At 37.0% G+C, this 24,101-nt stretch overlaps 1 long non-coding RNA gene across 1 annotated transcript in view; it reads left to right on the plus strand.

Moving 5' to 3' along the window:
* Positions 1–24,101, plus strand: part of LOC141570425 (uncharacterized) — a 261,770-nt gene that overhangs the window by 208,743 nt on the left and 28,926 nt on the right. The gene's annotated exons all lie outside the window — the stretch shown is intronic.

A 24,101-nucleotide genomic window follows, 5' to 3' on the forward strand; every position in this document is an offset into this window, starting at 1 on the left:
TTCCTGCTAAGGTATGTCACATAGTCCATAGCAGTGAAGGAGAAAAGAACACTACAAAGAACTATTCTGGACCAGTTTTTGTGCTGGTCTGGAGGATAAGTAAATGCAGTACAATTTTTTCCTCAGGAGACAAATGGTCGGTTGCAATGTTAAAAAGTAGCTGCTCTGGGAGAGCTGGGTTGAGAGTAATGGAACAAAACTAGAGTTCACTTTTTAAGTGACTGGAAGCTATAATTTTTCTCTTTAGATTCAGGTTCTTGAAACTGCTTACTGGTATCCTAGGAGGACAACACATAATAAAAGAAAAAACAGTGAGGGAATGAAGAATGAGGAAAGGGCTTCTTAAAGAAAAAGTGAAACTGGAGAAAAAATGAAATTCATTTAATGACAATAGTAATGCCACTTTCTCTTTTGTCCTAATCTTCCTTTGCTGTTTCCCCTTCCTCTTTTACTTGGTAGTCTCTATTTTAATTGCTAAATACGTTTTTCTTCATCTCTTTAAGACCAGGACTTAATTACATTGTTCTGAATTATATGAGAAAAAAGCCAATTTCTGCCACAGTATTGCATAAAAATGTGTTCTCTAAACAGGATGTGATCTTACATATGATTTTAAAACATATTTTTTCCTTACAAAATCCTTTGTAATTGATGATTTAATTGCAGTATAGAAAATACAGATAAGAAAAATTATCTGTGATAATGATAACTCTTTCAATTTTTAAATTATTTATCCCTCCAAGCTGGAGGGTGACATGGAGTTGGGGGTGTGAAGGGTAGTTCTGTCTCCAAATTATTTGGAGAGATTGAAAAAAAAAGCACTATCTTAAGTCCTCCCCAAATCCTATTAAATCATAATTCCTGGAATATGGGGTTTGGAGCATGCATTTTTGATAAGTGAAGCAGGAATGATGCGTACCAAAGTTTGAGCATCCCTGCTTCAGTCTTTTTTTGGGTGGTGGGGTGGGGGAGGGACAACAAATCAATTTAAAAGAACACTGATGTCAGACTCCCTGTCCTGAATATTTACTCTGTCCAGTTCTTCCTTGCAGTGCTTGAGGGAAACACAGTACTGTAGACCACAGGAATATTAGATACATCAAGAAGTCACGTTCCTCCCTTTGGTACGTTCTTTAAACTAGATCTGTGCCTGGTGAGGGAGAACTGCCATATGTTGTCTGCTAATGCAATCTGTAGGGAAAACATTTCCCCAGCCCTCTTCAGATGTCAAATGAGTTTCCCCAAGCACAAACAGCTGACCAGGGCCAGAGCCATGTACAGAACCGAGGTCTTGGTGTACCTATTGCTAAGCTCTCCCCACTCCTTCAGGCTGTGTTATGCTTTTCCTGTTTATGAGGTTGTTTTACTGATGAGAGAAGTAGCCTACAAATATAAAGTAACATAGTGTACATTGTAAAAGAACAGAGTTAAATTCTTTCACTTCTTTACATAAAACACATTTCTGCTCTTTAACTCTCAAATTGTTGGGGCAAAGGAACTGTCTTTGGTTGCACCCATAACATTAATTTTATAGAAATAGTTTCAAAAGCACTGTATTTTTCAAGTAGACTTGCACATAATTTATTTTGCCAGGATCTTCTGATCTGGGGTCAGGTAAAGTAGCTTTTGTTCATAGTTCTTGTTATATTAATAATATTTCAAATACGGCACCCTCCCCATTCCTTTGAATAAGTATGTAGACTGAAAAAACATTTCCCCTAAGTAATTTGTTAAGTGTTTTTAGAACAAGTGCTCTTTGTTCTTGGTACTTAATCTGTTTGTTTTGTACAAATATTGTGTGAGTGTATGTTTTAATCATTGAGCTTTGTCACCGAAACTGTCAGTGACAATTGTTTACTCACTGTTGGTAAATTTGAAAAACAAACAAACAAGCAAACAAACAACAACAACAAAAAACAAAGACAGGAGAACTTAGAATTTCCTGCATAAGAATAATTATTTTGGGGGTGACCAGTTTGCTCAGTGGTTATGGCGCAGTGCTCATAACACCAAGGTCGTCGGTTTGATTCCCACATTGGCCAGTGAGCTGTGCCCTCCCACAACTAGATTGACAACAACTACTTGACAAGGAGCTGATGGGTCCTGGAAAAACACACTCTTCCCCAATATTCCCCAATAAAAATTAAAAAAAAAAAAAAAGAATAACTATTTTTATAAAAATTTAGTATTCTACAAGAGACAGACTCCTGAGTATTGTAAAATTTTTAGCCTTTCTTTATTTCAAGTGAAACATCTGGATAGAGACAATTTCACAGTATAAGCAAAGTCTGCTTAGCTAACTGTTAAGCACACAGGTGGAATTCATTAATATCAGACGTTTGCCTACATGCGGTAGGAATATTTTAGATTGTATAAGATAACTAATTGTATTTTTCTGTAACTATTTATTTTAGAAGTGAAAAATAATCCTGAAGGATATAAAGTTGCATAATAATATTTTTCACAAATTTAGTAATGACCAATTAAGAGAATCGTGCTTTGTGGAAAGTCCATGCAAAAAGACTGGTGCCTCCGTGAATACATCCAGGGCGTGGACCTTACCTCAGTGGGGCTTGTTTTTATTCTAGGATTTTGCAGCTGTTTTTGAACTGAATTTTTCTTCTTCCCAGTGGATTGAATCTATTGTTATGCTGCCTTTCAGACCACATAAAGTAAAAAAGCATACAGAACAGGGAAGGCAGGCTCAGTTGCCCAAGGTTATTCAGAGACAGAAGAAAAAGAACAATTTTAGAAGAGTAGGAAATATTTTTTTATTAGGATACAGTTCCCTAAAGAATAATAATATTGAAAAAGTTCTGTATTTTACCAAGCAACTATTACTACAATATATTACTACAATCTGCAAGCTATTACCACAAGCATGCTATGTAATTATCAACCGCAAAAATATCACTGGTATACAATAATAAACATTTATTTCTCCCTTAGGTATCTGCAGGTTGGCTGGGGCTCAAATGATCTAGGCTAGGCATAGCTGAGCTTCACTTTTTGCTCATTCTGGAACCACTGGGCTACTCAAGGCATGTTCTTTCCTTGGAAATAGCAGAGACACACACGGCGGAAAGCCCCAGCTGAGCCCATTCCAAGCCTCTGCTTGTGACATGTCCAGTAAACATCCCATTGGCCAAAGCAAGTCATATGGCTAAGCTCAGCATCAATAGGGTGGGAATGTGTCATCCTTCTTTAGAAGTGGTGTGTGTGTATCTATTTACTGAACAATAATATAATCTTAAACATTTCTATTCTCAAAATTTATCCAAACCTCTTCTCATTTTATCTTAGTCCTGCTCTGTGAAATTATTTAAAGGGGCAGTCTTTCCATAGGTGCAAATGAAAATTGCAAAGTCCCCTCAGTTCTTTGGGGCTATCAACTGCTATATATATCTAAGGAGCTCTGAAAGGCCAAGAGTAGATGTTTAATGTGGCAATGGTTGCAGTGGTAATACTTCTGCAGAATACGGCCCTTGGGATGCATCCCAATGAAAGAATACTAGAAGAGGTCTCATAAATCTAGGCTACTAAGTAGAATTTACAAAAGTGGTAGATTATGGCTAAATCTTTGACTAAGTTCTGAAATCTTCCCCAGGGAATGCAATACATGCTTATGAATTCAGAAGCTACTGCAGAAATCAACACTCAACCAAAATACCCTTGTTCTAAATAAAACTGTATGGGGGATTATTACCAAATATAGGTTGGGTTTTGGTGAAAAGTGCACTGAGATTACTCTAGTATGTGCTCTCAAATCCTTGTCTAGCAAGCTGCCTCATTTTCTCAGGTTCAGTTTCCCATCTATAAAATATAACCCTTAATGCTTATCTAATAGAATATGATAAAAATAAAATAAGATAATGGATGTGATTCTGGAGCTGTACTTCAGTGTGATTTATGGCATTAGCTCTTGAGTCTGTCTCCTTGAGTTGAATCCTTTCTTTACCACCTATTAAGTGGCTGACCTTATGGTTGTCACACTGAATTAATTTCCTAGTGCTGCCACAACAAATTACCATAAATTGGATGGCTTAAAACAGCAGAAAATTATTGTCTCATTTTTCTGGAGGCCAGAAGTCTGAAATCAAGGTGTCAGCAGGGTTGATTCTTTCTGGGGGCTCTGAGGGAGAATCTCTTGCATGTCTCTTTTCTGGCTTCTGGTATTTGCCAGTGATCCTTAGTTTCTTTGGCTTGCAGCAGCATAATTCCATTTTCATGTGGTATTCTTCGCTGTATCTCCTCTGTGTGTGTCTGTCTCTCCACGTCCTCTCCTCTTCTCAGAAGGGCACCAGTTGTATCAAAGGCCCACTCTAATTCAATATGACTTCATCTTAACTAATTACATCTGCAAAGACTCTCTTCCCAAATAAACTCACATCCACAGATACTGGGGATTAGGACTTCAACATATGTTTTGTTTGTTTGTTTTTAAGTTTATTGGGGTGACAATTGTTAGTAGAGTTACATAAATTTCAGGTGTACTATTCTGTAATACATCATCTATATCTCACATTGTGTGTTTACCACCCAGAGTCAGTTCTCCTTCCATCACCATATATTTGACCTTGTTTTTCCTCTTCTAGAACCCCCCGCCCCATTACCCTCTGGTAACCACTAAACTATTGTCTATGTCTATGAGTTTTTGTTTCTTCATTTGTTTGTCTTCTTCTTTTGTTCTTTTCAGTTTTATATACCACATATCAGTGAAATCATATGGTTCTCTGTTTTTTTCTGTCTGACTTATTTCGCTTAGCATTATAATCTCAAGATCCACTTATGTTGTCGCAAATGCCACTATTTCATCTTTTTTATGGCTGAATAGTATTCCATTGTGTATATATATATATATATATATACCCCCTCTTCTTTATCCATTCATTTATTGAAGGACACTTTGGTTGTTTCCATGTCTTGGCCACCATAAATAAAGCTGCAATGAACATTGGAGCACATAGGTCTTTATGGATAAATGTTTTCAGATTTTTTTGGTAGATACCCAGGAGAGGGATTGCTGGATCATATGGTAATTCTATTCTTAATTTTTTGAGGAACCTCCACACTGCCTTCCATGGTGGCTGCACCAATCTGCATTCCCACCAACAGTGTATGAGGGTTTCTTTTTCTCCACAGCCTCTCCAACACTTGTGACTATTTGAACATATGTTTTTCAGATACACCGTTCAACCCACAACAGTCTACTCCTTTCCACCCAACAGTAGAACACAAATCAGCCAAGTTTTCTGTGACTTTATAACAAGAATCACCCTTCCTCTCAAGTCCAATAACATGTTCGGTATTTCTTTCTAAGATCTTACCAGAAGCACCTTTAACATCCGTATTTCTATGATTCTCCAAAGTCGATTTACTTATCTATAGAATGAGGATGATAATATTTACATTTTGGGATTGTTGTGAGGATTAAATGTAATAATCCATGAAAAGTGCTTAGCACAGGAAATGGTACTTCGTAAATGCTTAATGACAGTTGACTTTTTTTAAGTATTAGGTTGAACTATATAAAGTTGATGTTTTATAGGTTGTTAAATGGTTGAATATAAGCATATCCTTGTGGTTTAATTTGAACTTTATGGAAGTGCTGTTTTTGTGGGTCAAAATAGCTAAAATTCAGTAATTCCGTATGGTCTAAACCTAATACTTTATAATAAATGAAATGTTGATATACCAAGATGAGGTATCTTCATTAAGTCATGGTATTTCCTTCTTGAAAATAATCCGCAGGAAAACTAAAAGTAATTATTGTTTGTTTTAGTAATTGTTATATAATTAAATTGTTAGTTACCTTGATTTTAGTGCTATTTTAAAAAATATGTGAAATTAAACTTTTTGTTCATTAATAATCAAATATTTAGTGAAGAAACATGAAACATAAATTCAGTCTACTATTTAATGATTAGCAATATCTGCCACTGATTCAGAGGCTTCTTAAATTAAACATATATTTAAATTAAGATGAGATCTGTCATCACCTCTAGTTAGTTGGGGATATAGTGGTTTCATATTTTGGTCCTCACCGTTTTTTAAAAACTTGAATTCATATAGTGAAAGACAGGTAACCAAAGTAATTTGCATAATACTGCTCCAGTGGTCAAATAGAAATTTATTTTATAGAGGTTCTCCCCAAGAGAGAAGAGAACTGCCATTGGTATAAAAATACAATGCTACTGGAATTTTCTATAGAGATAATGGTAACTAACTGTAATGGTACAGTTAGTTAAGGATAACTCTTGAATATTAAAATGTGTCTTCAGTGTCCCTTAGGCAGCAGTGCAGGTAGGAAATCAGAAATTGAAATGAGAAAATGTAAAAAAGTGGAAAATGAAGCATGTCAGAATAAGATGTATATACATTAAAAGATTTGCCAGAGAGCCAATTAGAATGGTGGGTAAACAGTGCCCAAGAATCTTAAGAGATTAGTGGTTTAATATAGAAAAATTGTAAAGCCTAAGGCAGGGTGGATGAAAGAGATGGAAGGTATCTAAGGCCCTATGAAGAAGCTAAAAATAATTCATCCTTTCAACAAATTTTTTTGAATGTCTTTGATGTCCTGGTTGACTAGAGAGTGACTTCTACATATAACAGGTTCTCCAAACAATGTGTGTTGAATGAATGTGAATAATGAAATAGGATAATATTAATCTGACTCAGGACAATCTTCCCAGGTGGAGATTTTGAATAATGAAAACATGCCATCCAAGCTTCAAAATAGGTAGCCAGAGCTAGAGGTAGAAATGTATAGTAAAGAAGTGTATTAGGACTCAGGCAGACTTGACTTCAAATCCTGATTCCCTTTCCTAAAGTATGTGTGACCTACTATAGTCACTGGTTCCACTACTAATGGTATCTCCAGTGAAATGGGTGGATCACCTCTTTCAATTATTTTTTATAAAATAATTCAAGACAAGAACACATATGTTTTTTAACTAATTTTTTTTCTTTTGCCTTTCATACTGTTGCTCTTTTAATTCATTGCCTTTTGTCTCAAATTCATTTTCCTATGGTCACTTTCATTGGATCACCAATGACAACGGCAATGACAATGGAGATATACTTGTGTCTGCCCACGGTGTTTTCCGTATTAAAAAATAAAGTTTTTAATGGTTTGATGTATACCAAAGTTATCAGGTTATCAGGTCTAGGTCTTGGGTCTGACTTGGAAATGTATCTGCCAAATATTTTAACATGGTTTTTGAAGTGATTAAGAGGAATTAGACAGCTAACATCTCTATCAAATTGAACTTTGAAACACTTTCTAATATTAATGCTAATTTAGTGATTGACTTAATGAATCACTAATGAGTCACAAAAGAGGCAGTAGCTAGCCAGTCAGTCTAGAAAAAACCATCAGTTATATGAACTGGGAATACTTTCGTACAAAATTTTGACTTTAGTTGATAGGAACATGTCACAGTACCTTCTCTAGAGGTTTCAGTCGTGTTCAGAGATTTATTTCTGCCTGTGACATAGTCTGCCCCTGAAAAGAACATCCTGAGGAGTTGAGCTTATGCTTCTATGAAAAAGCTTCTCATTCGGCATTGAGGTTGAATTTTGTCTGCATAATCCATGTAATTCCTGATCCATGTTTCTTTAGGAGAGGTAACTTTGTAATAAACTTCCAAGTAAGGTGCATTCAGTAAATATTATAAATTAGCAACTTACCCAGTAAGTTCCATGGTTAAAGGGCCAACGATAAGGGCCAACTGCAGGGAAAATGGTAAAGTTGTACCCACTGCAAACTTAACTGTAGTAGGGAATCCTTTTCCTACCTAAGAAACTGTAGTTATCAAGAGTCAGAGGAGAGGGTCAGTACCTGCCCTTGAAGTCCAGCCATGATTTGTCCTTTTTAAGGTATAGCTCATATTCTAAACCTCTGTCTTTTATCTGCAAATCCACTCCCTGACTTCAGACTTACCTTCTAGGACTTCCTCCCTCAGAACTTAGCCTTTAGTTTCTGTAATAGCAGTTAATTATTGTCTAATCTGTGTAGTCCAGGCATAAGGCATGCTGGGATCCCTTCAGAAATTCAGAGTGGGAATGCATGGATAGAGCATACATGGGAATCAAGGTGGATTTTGGGGAAAGTGACTGGCGTGATTGCTTGAGGACACCTACAAGATTGATGGATATGCTATGTTTGGAGAAGAGGAATGAATGCAAGTGTGATTAAGTCAGTCATCTCCTGGAAAAAATAATAAATTGTTTTTGTTGTCTTCAAAGAAAATTCATAGGTTATTAAGTATTTAATTTTCCTATTGGTCAGACTAGTTAATATAATTGACTTTTAATGTATTAAGGTGCAGAATTTATAGTCATAGGGTGTAGATTAAGTTCACAAAAATAAAGCCATGAAAGCTCACTAAGCACTTTTATTTGTAGTTAAGATAAAGCATTAAAGTATGGTGTGTAATGTTGCCTTTAAAGTATTTATGGTAGGTAGAAAGACATACAAAGTACTATACACATGTATATTGATTATACTGATATGTTAACTATAATTAAATCTATTAGAAATACCTTATTTAGTGGAAATGATTGGTGAGTTTAGCTTTTAATCATAGAATTGATAGTGATAAATTAAAAGTGTTATTAATATTTTAAGGTCACTTTATATGACTTCTCAAGTAAAATATTTATGGATTGATGTGAAGGTTATATACTTATGTTTATTTCAGAGACCTCATTTATTTGCACTATGATCTGTATTTTAATAATTCTTAAGAACAAGGGTTTATTTCATTTTTCTTCTAAATAGTTCTCAAATGCCTTGCGCATCTGAAAGCGTATGGTTACAACAGAAACAAACATACTCATTTCTATGTAATTTTACAAGAGAATGAATGCAGATGGGACTCTAATTAGAACCATTATTTATAGACTAAGTAAATAATGTGGGCTTGCTTTTTTGGTGAAGCAACATGAGGGACAACTCAGGACATATGGTCTTACAAAGACAAAAATATTGTGCTGGAAGACACCGTGATCTCATTACTCAAGGGAGGAGGGCCTGGGTAAAGACGTGTGAGCATCTCCAACTCTCGCCTCATCCTAAACCACTGTGGGGCTATCTGGTACAGGTAGGAATGGGTGCCACACCTGAGGTAGACTGGAAGAGTTTATTTTGCCTCTTAACAATTATGTGTGTTCTGGCCTGCAAAAGTGGTGTCCTTCCAGATTTCTTCAGAGGTGTGATTATTTCCTTATTCTACTGGGAGCCTGTTTTCCAACTGTTTCCAGAAGGACTCACTACTCACATCGTTAGAGTCCCAATAGAGCCCCAGGTTTTAATTTCAAGAAGTGACTGGAGATCACAGAGTTTATTTTGTTTATCATTAGGTTCTAAAATGTTAAGTGAACATTGTATCTGCTCTGAAGCATAATTGAAAACTGATAGTTCTCCTCTTGTGTTTATGGTTTTGTTTCAATATAAGTTTTTCTTCCAAAGAAATTCAGGGGAACATCTTGTATATACATTTATAAGTTTATCTTCTATATTAGGAGGCTGAGGAAATTCAATTAATCAACTGAGTTTGGACAGGTTGCAGGAACAGATGTATGGTGGTTACGGAAAACCTTCCATGGGCTGCTAATATGCAAATAGGCAGTAAATTATTCTTGCTTCTGGTTTTTGAGAATATATATTGGCTTCCTAAGCTCTATATAACACAAGTGAGGAATAGTTTGAGTATTAGTGTTCAAATGTGTTTATTTTAGAATTAAATAACATACTTTTCTTATGCTTCACTGCATAAGAAATCCTGTTGATTTGTGAACCTGAGGTTTTCACTGATTTTCTAAGAGGTGGTGACTTGGCTGACTTGAATTCTACTCATCCGTTGCACCGCATTGTAAGCTAGAATTTAATTTAATGCTTCTGATTGGAAATTGCTTGTGGAAATGAATTTATCACAACAGGTAAATGAGTCTGACCAGGACATTAAGGGGGCACCTCCAACATGCCTAAAGCAATGTGACTTCTCTGAGGTGCATGAGCATCTGTGAGGAATGAAAATGTATCCCTTTGTTCTTTTGTGCCTTTTAGCTAGCTATGAAAGGGAAGTCCAGAAAGCTGAGTAGTGCTGCACTGCATACCAGCAGGGACCCGTCCATCTGGGCTTGGAATACAATGAGTCCACTGACAAAATCTGCATAAAAATTAGCAACAGATGCCTTCTATAGGATCCTCATTCTATGGACTATTGATACAAAACCACTATGCAGAAATATATGTGGGAAGTCTGATTAATAATTGTAGAGGTAATAGTGTTTTGGAAGTTTGAAAGATGACCTTTTTTTAAATACCTATCTGCAAAAGTCCTGTTCTCTTTCTGCTTTCTTCAGACTTTATTATCATTATTTTTTATATCTTCTTTCAACCCTGATTTTCTTCTTTTTTTTTTTTCCTTCCAGAGTAAAGAGATGGTGGAAGGAATGTATAGGAAGGGAAGACCCTTCTTAAAAGAGAGGATCATAATAAGAGTCTATCCTATGTGTTTTATTTTATGTTCAGATTACATTGCATATTTTCACATATTTATTTTGAAAAGTTGGCAAGCTAAACTTTTAATTATATTTTTCATTTTTTTCCCCCATCCAAAATTAGTAAGTTACTTAGAATTAGTGTTAAAAATGTTTGGCTTTGGATTGAGCGGACTTTTATACATCAATGATCTCTGCATTTTAACTGTCAGGAGTTTTGTTTTGTTTTTGTCCCAAAACATGAAGGAAGAATTTGGTTTATACAATGAATTACAGACTAAGCTGAGAACTGGATAAAAGGAATAAAACCAAAATGGGATGTGAGTTGGGGAACCAGGAAAGAAAAGATTTAGGTTTAGTGAATGGAGAAATAGGAGGTAGCCCGGAGGAATCCAGGATCATGTGCTAACATCTCCCGTATTTGGGAGCATTGGGTTTATTTAATGGTTCTAGACCAGTCTAAAAACCATGGTTTTCAAATCTCTCTTACGCACAAAACTCTTTCACTAAATGAAATCTTAAACTGATTCTAAAACATTATGTAGATGAAAGTGATCATAGTGAGGCAGAGCCCTGATTTCTTGACCTCATATGAAGGTGGTCTCTGAGTGAACCTCTGTCTTTGCAGAGCACAGCTTGAAAATCTCTGTGGTAGCCATGCATTCTGATTTTGTTTCAGAAAGCAAAGTCAAAAAGACAAATTTTGGTTGTCACCCACTAATGAATACTTTACCTGTGTGAGTTCTTTAAAAACAAGATGGATAACTTGGTGGACACACCACTGCAGGGCATCCAAAGGCAGTGTGAGAACGTCCCTGAGTCAAGGTGCAGGTGTGTCGCTGGAGGGTATATCGGGGCTGACCGAAGAGGATCTCCGGGAACCAGAAACGTGATCACATCTAAACCATATTGTCTTCCATCCTCAAGACAAGAGTTAAGGTCCACAGCGAGGCAGAACACACTAGCCATCCTCACGGCCTGAGATGTTCTCCCTCCAGCCCTTTGCACTGTTGCTTCTTCTTGTCCTTCAAGTATTAGTTCACAGGTTACCTCCTCAAAACTCAAAACAGCCTTTCCTGACTGCTCCCTTTCGGACCTCTTCTTCCAGTTGCACCATTAATTTCTATCACAACACCAAGCTTATCTTTTAAAATATTTTAAGAAGAATTTTCACTTACTTAGTTTTAGACTTCCTTACTAGAATGTAATTTCTATGACATCAGGGATCATATCTGTCTGAGTCACTCTTGTAGCTTCGGTACCTGATGGGGACTGAATGCAGACATTGAACGTAGACATTTAGTAAATTTTTGTTGAATGAATAAATGAATGAGATATTTTACATGAGAGGTATAAAACATAACAAAGGCCACTAGATGACTGAGTGGGGATATTTCTTTTAGGCAGAATAGTGACATATTAATTTTTGAGTGTTTTTATTAAAGAAAATTGTGAAACTGTGTATCAGAGCATTAGAGATAAATAAGTAAATGTGTGTAAAGCAGAATGTATACATAGGTTTTTAATCAATTATCCATGTTAAAGGAAATGCAAACTATTAACGATAAACAGGATAATAAGTCTAGGAGGTCAAGATTGTAAGGCACACCTTTGCTCTCTTCCTTGTGTTATTATAACCAAGTTACATTAAAATTAGTGACTCAGCTATTCATCCTGTGGTAGTACTCTACTTACTTCCTGGCATGGTACTTAATTGTACTTGGGAGTAAATGTTTCACTTCTGAATGATGATACTTGGATCCTTAGCAATCCCTTCTGGATCCCTGAAAGACTAACGTGGGGGATCCTGGTGAGGGGGATGTAATGCTGTGCAGAGAAGATACAGAAGACCACCTTGGTCACTCATAGGTAGGTGAGTGTGAAACTAAGGAAAATGGTTTTCATAGGCACAGGACACTGAGAAGAGAGTGGGGAGAGTTGGCTCTTATTGTTTATGCATATTTTGAGACAGTGGAGCTTGTTATATTTTATTTCAAGCTCTGAAGTCTTAAGGGAACAAGACTTAATTACGACCAGGTGAGTTAGTAATATTGAAGGGAGGATGGGAAGACAAACTAATAGTTGTGAAGCTCCCGATGGGTTCTGTACTAAGTAACTTTAGGCTCATTATCTTCTAGAAATTCCAGATGGAGGCTCAAGTGTGTAACAGCTGTCACCTGGACCTCAGATTCCTGGCACTGAGGTATAGATTAGGGAAAAGTTGTATCTATTACCCTAGTTATAAATGATGTCAATGTTTCACTTTTCCTACTCACCAAAAAACAAGACTTTGAATTTTTGCTTAGCAGGATTTTGGTATGAACTTTGAGTTAACATTTCAGTTAGGTGCTTATTTCTTTTTTTTTTTTTTTTTAAATTAAATTTATTGGGGTGACAATTGTTAGTAAAATTACATAGATTTCAGGTGTACAATTCTGTATTACATCATCTATAAATCCCATTGTATGTTCATCACCCAGAGTCAGTTCTTCCATCACCATATATTCGATCCCCCTTACCCTCACCTCCCCACCCCACCCCCCTTACCCTCTGGCAACCACTAAACTATTGTCCGTGTCTATGAGTTTCTGTTTCTCATTTGTTTGTCTTGTTCTTTTGTTGTTTTTGGTTTATATACCACATATCAGTGAAATCACATGGTTCTCTGCTTTTTCTGTCTGACTTGTTTCGCTCAGCATTACTCTCTCAAGATCCATCCATGTTGTCACAAATGTTCCTATATCATCTTTTCTCACTGCCGAATAGTATTCCATTGTGTATATGTACCACAACTTCTTTATCCATTCATCTATCGAAGGACATTTTGGTTGTTTCCATGTCTTGGCCACCGTAAACAAAGCTGCAATGAACATTGGAGCACACGTGTCTTTATCTCTAAATGTTTTCAGATTTTTTGGGTAGATACCCAGGAGAGGGATTGCTGGGTCATACGGCAATTCTATTCGTAATTCTTTGAGGAACCTCCACACTGCCTTCCATAACGGCTGCACCAGTCTGCATTCCCACCAACAGTGTATGAGGGTTCCTTTTTCTCCACAACCTCTCCAACATTTGTTACTATTTGTCTTGTTGATGATAGCCATTCTGACTGGGGTGAGGTGATATCTCATTGTGGTTTTGATTTGCATTTCTCTGATGATTAGTGATGTTGAGCATTTTTTCATATGTTTATTTGCCATTTGTATGTCCTCTTTGGAGAAATGTCTCTTCAAGTCCTCTGCCCATTTTTCAATTGGGTTGTTTGTTTTTTTGTTGTTGAGTTGCATGAGTTCCTTGTATATTCTGGATACTAGCCCCTTATCGGAGGCACTGTTAGCAAAAATCTTCTCCCATTCAGTTGGTGGCCTCTTTATTTTGTCAATGGTTTCTTTTGCTGTGCAGAAGCTTTTAAGTTTCATATAGTCCCATTCGTTTATTTTAGCTTTTACTTCCATTGCCTTTGGAGTCAAGTTCATAAAATGCTCTTTGAACCCAAGGTCCATAAGTTTAGTACCTATGTTTTCTTCTATGCAGTTTATTGTGTCAGGTCTTATGCTTAAGTCTTTGATCCATTTTGAATTGACTTTGGTACATGGTGACAAATAGCAGTCCAGTTTCATTCTTTTGCACGTGGCTATCCAATTCTCCCAGCACCATTTATTGAAGAGGCTGTCTTTGCTCCATTGTATGTTTTTAGCTTCTTTGTCAAAAATTATCTGTCCATATTTATGTGGTTTTATTTCTGGGTTCTCAATTCTATTCCATTGGTCTATGTGTCTGTTTTTCTGCCAATACCATGCTGTTTTGATTATTGTGGCCCTGTAGTACAGGCCAAAGTCAGGAAGTGTGATACCTCCATTATAGTTCTTTTTTCTTAAGATTGCTTTGGCTATTCGGGGTCTTTTGTGGTTCCAAACAAATCTGATGATTTTTTGTTCTATTTCTTTAAAATATGCCATTGGGATTTTGATGGGGATTGCATTGAATCTGTATATTGCTTTGGGTAATATGGCCATTTTAACTATGTTGATTCTTCCAATCCATGAGCATGGAATGTCTTTCCATTTCTTTGTGTCTTCTTCAATTTCTTTCAAAAATGTCTTATAGTTTTCAGCATATAGGTCTTTCACATCCTTGGTTAAGTTTATTCCTAGGTATTTTATTCTTTTTGCTGCAATTGCAAAAGGAATAGTTTTTGGTATTTCTTTTTCTGAGATTTCATTGTTAGTATATAGGAAGGCAATGGACTTTTGTGCGTTGATTTTGTAGCCGGCAACTTTACTGTATTCGTTGATTGTTTCTAGTAGCTTTTTGGTGGAGTCTTTAGGGTTTTCTATATATAGCATCATGTCATCTGCAAAGAGTGATAATTTAACTTCTTCATTCCCAATTTGGATGCCTTTTATTTCTTTCTCTTGCCTGATTGCTCTGGCAAGGACTTCCAACACTATGTTGAAAAGCAGAGGTGATAGGGGACATCCCTGTCGTGTTCCTGAACGTAGAGCAAAGGGCTTCAGCTTTTCTCCATTAATTATGAGATTAGCAGAGGGCTTGTCATATATGGCCTTTATTATGTTAAGGTATTTTCCTTCTATACCCATTTTATTAAGTGTTTTAATCATAAATGGATGTTGTATCTTGTCAAATGCTTTTTCTGCATCAATTGATATAATCATATGATTTTTGTCCTTTATTTTGTTTATGTGATGTATCACATTGATGGATTTGCGTATGTTGAACCATCCTTGTGCCCCGGGGATGAACCCCACTTGGTCGTGATGAATAATCTTTTTAATGCATTGTTGTATTCGATTTGCTAAAATTTTATTTAGGATTTTTGCATCGGTATTCATTAGAGATATTGGTCTGTAGTTTTCTTTTTTTGTGCTGTCCTTACCAGGTTTTGGTATCAGGGTAAGGTGCTTATTTCCATTATTATGAACAGGATTGGGGAAATAATGAGTCATGACAGCAAATCATATTTGCATACAATTTTACTTTTCTCTTAACTACAAGGTACTGCAATTGTATTTATTGCTCCAATTTCATTTATTAGATGGATATTGTTAATGTGGACATGGAATTTTACTTTTGTAAATATAAATACTTTGAAAAGTTACTCCATCTCCATTGTGTACTGAAAGCAAAGTTAAATAGTGTTTATGTGTTTTAAACTATACCCATGCAAGTCATTAATGATTAAATGATGTTTGAATGTGTGAGCTTCTGGTTTATAATGACAGAAGCCAGATTATAGAATTTGGAAAATGTAATGTAGAGGGCAGGCTTGTAAAAATCAATCTCTAATAGCAAAATAAACAAAAATGCCATAAACACAACATTGCATCCGATTGAATGGCTATGAAATGTTGACATTTGAGTTAACTTATTTAATATGGAAGTATTCAATGTTTGATTATTCCATACATTCAGCTTTCTCCCTGTCTCCATTGCTCACCTTCCTTTTTAAAAATTCCTACAAACCCCTAAATTGTTATATGCTTGATGTGAATGTTTAAAAGTGAATCAAATTTGCCTTTTTTACTTTTGAAAGTCCTGTGCCACCCTTGAGTCCCACCCCTGTTGTCTGGCTGAAGACACAGAGGAATCCCAGGACTGAGGAGATGCCAGTCCTGCAGGCCCAGGTGTGACCGGAAGCTGGATGTGTCCTGTTGTCACCTTGGTCAGTGGGCCTAGTCCAGGCCATGTGAGTGCCTCTGATACAGAAACCTGGTCCTATCTTTCATCAGTTCCTCATACCATTGGAGGGAAAGGCATCCCTTTCACCATCATACCTTCCTCTCTGCACTCATTGCACAGAGGAAGATGCTAAGGAACAGACATCTAAGAAGTACTGTTCCTAGGGTAATTTGTCGAATCAAAATAACTCCCTGGTTCCCTTGCCTTATCAGCCAGGACACATTCCATTCAGAAAGATCCCTTACCTCCTGCTTGGTGAGCTCCATTACTCCTCTCTGCCAGTCATGTCTCCTGTTGCTACTGTACCAAGACACTCAGGCTCTTAGAGTTCTCCTAAACTCCAGACTGTTATGAATAATACACATAAACAGTGTAGAAAAATGAACCAGGTCTGGTGTTTAGAGACATGTCCTTTTCTGCTCTAATGTAGAACTTGGCTCATGCTAAAGCTGTCTTGGACTCTAATTTCTTGTTCACAGGGACTGCTTTGCAGCATTCCTAGGAATGGGCTTGGGCAGATTCTTCCATTTTAACCCAGCTCTGCTGAGCACCGTGTTGGGACTGTGAGTGAATCTGTGGTTCAGCAGAGCAGGATCCAATGAATAATCCATTAGGTTTAGGCTTGTGTATTGATTTGTAAAAGCCTATTTCTCTTCTTTTACATCCTGAGAACATGAAAAAGTGATTACATTCAAGGCCACATAAGCTTACTTGTACATGTTTTTAAATGAGTCATATGACACAAATTACCTAGAAAACATAATAGTACCAGGTCAAATGTTTGTATCTTTTGGAGACTGTCATCAATTATATATACAGATTACAGACTGAGTAAAGGTCACTCCCACTCACAAATTCTGCCGGATACACTGTCAGGTGAAAGAATTGCTTTAAAATGCCATTTAGTTTAAGGAAATGACATCCTCTTACAAACCCATCTCTGAGGTGGGAGCTATTTGAATTAACATATTTATTTATTCATGAGTTTTCCAAAGCATAGGGAGAATGATTAAAGTTTCCCTTCCCCTTAAGAATGCATACATTTAGTTTTATTAGTTGTTATGTGCTTCTCTCTTTTCAGTTGGAATAACTCAGAAACACTTGATTTCTTGCTCTCAAGAAATAGGCCCTTAGCTAATCTGCCAAAGGCAATTAGCCACCTTTGCGGTATTTGAAGAAGCCAGTGAAGGTCAGGACACTAAGTCTCACTAAGATGCCCCTGGTCAGATATCATTTCCACTCCCACTGATGGAATTTTATTTATAGCTTTTGTAAATTAAGTTCATTTAGATGAGGAAGTCATTATCTAAGGGAGAAACGTGGAGGGGGAAAATAACAACAGAAGCAACGAGCTGGTTTAAGTTAAAGAGGGTTCACAATGGAAGCAGGTGTTCAGATCTAGATTAGAATTGTAGATGTTTGATGGTAGAGAGTGAAGATGAAATCTTTCCTTGGGGTGTCTCAGAAAGTTGGACTTGAATGGGGAGTCCTCCCTGGTGGCCCTAAGAGAAGGGAACTAACATTTAGGTACCTATATAAGTGCACCAGGTACTTTTATACACATTATCTCTTTGAACAGATAACAGGCCTCTCAGTGCCAGCAAGTTGGATCACAGAGAGGATCATATTAGCGAAGACGCAGATGAAAAGTAGGTAGGATTAATAGAGCAAATTTCTCAGACAAGCTTGCATAGACTGGAAGCTTCAGACATAGCTATGACATCCGTGGATTAATGACCATAGAGAAGACATTAGGTCCAGGAAAAGGTGACACGTAAAGATGAAGACAAAAGCTGCAGAATCAAATCAATACTGTACTTTATAGCTACACTGTGTACCTTATATGTATTTTTAAATAGTTTGCACTCCAAAGGTGAGCAGTTATCAGACTGATTTCTCAGTGACGTCATGGAGACTTAGGCTTTATGGTTCCTAAGTTCCTATTTAGGGGCAGTACTATGTTATGTGTATTTGTCCACATACGAAAAACTGGGCATCGGTGATAGGAAAAGTCAGTGAGGGGGGGGGGCGGATTCTCTAATTATTCCTTCTTCCTTTCTGAAGGTCTTTGAAAGCTAAGGAAGTGAGGGAATGTGTACTTTTGGAATAATCATTGTGGCCCCAAGGCAGCTGGACAACCTCAGTTCTTGCCTGGCTAGTGCTGGCTTCCTTAGGCCAGTCGTGAAGAAGAGTTTCCCTAATTGTAGGTGTCTAGGAACTTTCTGTGATCTTCTAAGACCAATTCTGAAAGAGACTTTTCTGCCCCTTGCAAATAAATAGGGGTCCACAGGACATACAGCCCAACTAGGAGGATTTCAAAGTATGGCTGTTCCCATCTTCTTCCAGTTCTCCAGTTTGGCGTAGAAATCTTGGCACTATTGCAGGCTATGTAAGCTACAGGCGTTCAGCCGAACCTGAATTCTAGAGAAGAAATCTCCAAACAGGTGCCCAGAGGAAGTTAGTTCCCATTTCTCAGAATCCTCATGATCACTGAGGGGTGGGGAGTGGGGGCTGGAGATTCTGAGAGGCAAGACCTTGCACAGGAAGGAATTATTGCTGAAAGGGCATGAGTATGGAAGAGTATGGTGGCAAGGAAAGCAGTCAGGGGCTCCTGAAGTAGTTCAGGAGAGAGTGGCTGAGGGCCTCATCTAAGGAATTAGATTGGGGTATAACTCCACTCTACTCCAGTACAACTGTGTCTCTTAAATTTTAGAGTGACTGTCTCCCTTTGTGGTGTTGCATGAGATCTACAAGTGTGAGAGTGAAAAAGCTCAGGAAAGATGTCCAGAGGATAGACTCAACCTCATTCTAGTCACCCAGCTAGTCACACCCCTACCATCAGCACAAAGTTATTTACAGCTCCAAATCTCTCATTCTCAGCTCTCTCCTGGGTTCTCCTCAGTCTCCATATCCCCTAGGAAATCCTGTGTCCCAGTTTGTACTATCAACTTTTATAAATAATTGTGATTCACTAGGCCATAGTTTTATTAATATTCTGGTTTGATTTAATTTGTGTTGTTTTAAAATCAACTCTCCTCTTCCTAGGAGATATAGCAATGATGGAAAATAAATGAAAACTGTGCTTATTACAACTCATCTGGCATATATCATCTTGCCCTTGGTGAATGGGTAAATGGCTATTTGTGAGGCTGCAAATTGAATGTACTCGGGCACATTAAGGAACAGAAACCAATGAGTATGAAATGAGAGCATTCAAAAAGGTTGATTTTTAAGAAATTTCAGGTTTGTTTTTCCTCTTCTGCTCTGAAACGTTTTGTGTACTTAGAACTTGCCTAGGAGTCAGAGGAGGCAGCTTCTATGGTAGTACATGTTTCAGTGTGAATATGCCAGGCGTTACAGGCAGGTCCACAGGACCCTAAGCTTCTTTCTCGGGATGAGAGAAGTGATAATTATTACACAGGGCTGGGCCTAAGTGGAATTAAAAACAAACCAAAGATAATAAGTCTCTGGGAAGAATATTTTCCAACAGTGGTTCCAAACCTCACTACATGGCCAGATCCCCAAAGAATTTAACTATAGATCCATGAGCCAAACCTGGGATTTAAATCAGAATTTTTAAGGTTGGGTCCTAGAACCTTGCATTATCATAAAAGCTCTTGAAGTGACTAGGAGGCGTGACCAAAGTCATAAACTTTTTTCTGCTTGCTGGGAGAGAATGTAAGAAACTAAGAAACAAGGTTGAGATTTCCCACTAATTGCAACTTTGGAGAAGTACTTCTAGGTTTCACATCTTTCTTATAAAATATAAGCCTCCCAGATTCCTCCAGGCTATAAAATATTGATTCAATAAATGGGAGTTTTGGACCATAGTTTCAGCAGTTATGTATCTGTTTTTGTATCTTTGGGTTTAGAAACTCACTTTCAGAGCTCACCATTAACATAGGAGGAGTTTGTGGCTGACTACGGAGTCCATTCAATGGATTCCAAGGAGGACTTTCTTACGCAGACCATCATCCACACCAGCTTGCTTTTACTTCCAGAAATTTCTTCATTAGCGGAATGGGTGAAAGTGAGGTCTCTTTAGTAACACGTTTAAGTCCCCTTTAGTAAGGATTAGTAAGCACATTAGCAGGTGAATAGTTGTGTATCAAATATTTTAGCATTTCTCAGCTACTTTTTCTATTATGACACCTGTGACTAATGGTGTTCACATGTGCTTCTCCCTCTCATTGATATAGTCAGGTTGTGTATGACGTCCAGCTCTAACTCTTTTGCTTCCTACTATGAAAACACTCAGAATACAAATAGTGAGAATAATATTATTATTAGACTAACCGAGAATCTTCTCAAGTTTTATAAGAATAAAAATATAACTAATTCTCTAAATTTGATGTGAGTAAAAAAATTATGTGGGAGCATAGCTCTTCTGATTGTGACTATTAGCTAGCTGGGACTACCATAACAAAGTACCATACATCAGGTAGCTGAAAGAACAGAAATTTAGGGGTGGCCGGTTAGCTCAGTCGGTTAGAGCATGGTAAAACCATCTTTCCTGATGAACAAAAATAGCTCTTTTAGAATAGTTTTATGAAGGTGAGCTATAGATACAATTTAGGAAACAGATGAAATGAATTTTGAACTGCAATTTAGTAATGGCTTCTAAAGCTGCCGAGCACATTGCTGATGTGATTTTGGTATGTGACATACATTCATTAAGAACAATTAAAATTCAAACTTGCTGCTTCCCTGACAGCAACATGATTAAGAAGATGGCTAGAAGGATAGGCATTTTCATGGAAAACCCTGGAAATCTAAGAGTTCCAAAGTGTCATTAATTGAGTTTTAAGAATTTAAAAGAAAGTAAAAGGACGGAGTATTTGTTAATTCAACCTGTATACTTTATGATAGTTGCATAACATGCACTTACGTTAAAAAAAAAAGGGCTTAGAAACTTAGAATCTAGAGCTTTCATATGCGGTGCCTTCTTTAGGTCGATTTGCGTTTTCCCACCTGGAGTTACTAGAGGACTAAAGATGGCCCTACAATGTCACCTTTCTGAATGAGAAAAACTGCAGTGCTTTTCAAACTTTAATGTGTTTATAGATCACTTGGGAAACCTAGTTAAAGTTTAGATTCATTTTCAGCAACTCTGGGTTGGGGCCTCTGCTATGGTCCCCAGAGCACACTCTGAGTAGTAAGCGGCTAGAAATCCTTCAAGAGATTACGGAGGTGGAAACACCCCTGAGTGGGTATGATCCACCCTCTTGCCCACCTTGTCCTCTACAGCAACAGCAACACATGATTTGAAAGTTTTCCTACTTCTATTCTTCTACACGTCCTTTCAATTTAGATTATTTACTGGTTGAGTGTAACAGTATCCTCCCTAGAAATTCCTCTGACTGCTTCTTAACATTTAAACCTGTTCTATTTTTTCCCCCCTCCCTAAGGTTTGAGACCTCTGGGTTGGGATCTCTGTAATTTTATGCGGTTTCCATTAGAGGTCATTGCCTTGTTATAGAAATATGGCTACATATTGAAGGCTGATTTAGGAGGAGATCATACGGGAAGAGAACCCTGAAGTAGGAGGCGGTATGCAAAACTACCAGTAGTGTTATCCAGACTAGAGGCATTTTCCTCTAAATTACCCTCTACCACTATTTTTTTTTTCTCTCATAATCTATTTGTTCTTTAAGGTCTATTGAGTTGCTTTCTTCTTCTTGAAGTCTTTCCAGATCACATGAACTGAAAGTTAATCTCTGTCCTCTGAATTCATTAGTTCATTCAAAAAACATACTCCAAAACACCCACTATATTTGTAACACCCTGAGAATACAAGCTTGAATATGTCAGTCTCTTCTACCTAGTAACTTATTACAATAGAGTAGAAATGTTTGTAAGGGATGTGTGTCCAAGTGCTATTACAGAACAGCTTCTGAAGGAATCAGGTGAGTTTGATATTTATTTACTTGGCATTTATCTGTATAATTTAGCAACCCTCTCCTTACCCATCTGTAAATTGTCATTTTTGTATTTCTTAGAAGGTAGTGCTAATTGTAGATGCTCAATGAATGTTTTTCAAAGAATAAATAAAATCAGGTGTTATAATTCTGTTACTCAGGGATAAATGTTGAGGAACTGTTCCATAAGGTGGGGCTACTTGCACGATCTCCCCATTCTGGGCACCAGCCATAATCTAACAGAGCCTACGCAGGTGACGTCATTATTAACCTTATTCCCAGAGGGCCTTCATGAGAACAACGAAAAGGTTTGTTGCAAATCACTTAGCACAAGTTATATAGACTTAGAACTTACAGAATTTAGTTACACTACAGATGCAACAACTAAAATACTATTATAGGCTGGAGTTTTGAGGTTAGCATTTTACTTCCTTCTTACTAACGGAATAGTGGAAACCTTACCTGGCTAAGAGAATTGTCTCCTTTCTTGATCTCCTTCAGATTTTTAGGTTTATTACATTAATTCTCTTGCAAGTATTCTACCTTGTTCTATTCCATCCTTTTGGTGTCAAGATGGTCACTTATTCACAGTGCTGCTCTTTTTAATTATAATGAAGATTCTACTGTGTTTCCCCGAAAATAAGACCTAGCTGCACAATCAGCTCTAATGCGTCTTTTGGAGCAAAAATTAATATAAGACCCAGTATATTATATTATATTATATTACATTACATTACATTACATTACATTACATTACATTACATTATATTATATTATATTATATTATATTATATTATAATGACCTGGTCTTATATTATAGTAAAACAAGATCGGGTCTTATATTAATTTTTGCTCCAAAAGACACATTAGAACTGATTGCCCGGCTAAGTCTTATTTTCACGGTAACACGGTAATTTTGCTTTGGGTCTATTTTAAGTGCAGAGACTTTATTAATTGCACCAGAACGAGCCTTTAAAAAGTTAATGTCTTATTTATTTCCCTTTTCCTTCTTATTGTGGGTTCTTGTACTATTATGTTTCCTCTTGAGTATTCTGATGGCTGCATATTACTTTTTTAATCCCGCTTGCTTTAGAGGATGAGGAGTCTATTTGATTCAAAATGTAATACAGCCTCCACAGCCAAGAACCACTAATGCCATGAATCCCGTCTGGTTTCACCCATTAGGGGAAATTACATTTAACCAAATATTGAAGTGGCCGTACAGAATGCACGAGGCCATTGTTCCCTGTTGTTGGAGACCTGACTTTTTAGGGTAGTTATTACATCTTGGAGGGACACTGAGAAAGAAAGAAAGAACTTGAGAAGATTTCTCCCACAGTGCTCTACTGCCCCCCTTCAAGCTAGCTGACTTTTTTGTACCCCTTTTTAACCACTCCCGCTGATGCAAACGGATTTGGTCTTTCGCTTTATTTTTGCCTGGTTCTATTTCACATGAATGCTTTTAGCTTTGAAGTAACATGATGGAGTGAATGCTAGGTCTATGAGTCCAGAGTGTGAGCAGCTGTGAAAGCTCCATCAGTGGAGCATCGAATCCTGACACAGAAGGAGCTAAAACAGCAATTGTTAAATTGTTCCCAGGTACCCTTTTCTTGTGCGATATTTAGCATCCTGTTCAATATTTGTCCAAACAGGCTATTCCATAGTCTCCCCAAATTTAAAGTGAGTTAGGTATAGAAATCTAAATGTGGTACTTCAGTCATCTGAACAAGGACACCATCTCACTGGATTCTCCTTCTGCATGTTTCATGCTCGGGCTCATTATGTCCCAGAAATAAATATATATAAATATATATATATATATATATATATATATATATATATATATGTATATGTATATGTATATGTATATGTATATGTATATGTATATGTATATGTATTTTATTTTATTTTTATTTTTTTCTCATAGGTTAAAGGTTTGGATCAAAATGGGGACACAGTGTAGGAGCTATTCATAAG

Source organism: Rhinolophus sinicus, chromosome 3, assembly GCF_057876585.1.
Source record: "Rhinolophus sinicus isolate RSI-liver-muscle chromosome 3, RSI-T2T, whole genome shotgun sequence".
In the NCBI taxonomy this organism is placed as follows: domain Eukaryota; kingdom Metazoa; phylum Chordata; class Mammalia; order Chiroptera; family Rhinolophidae; genus Rhinolophus; species Rhinolophus sinicus.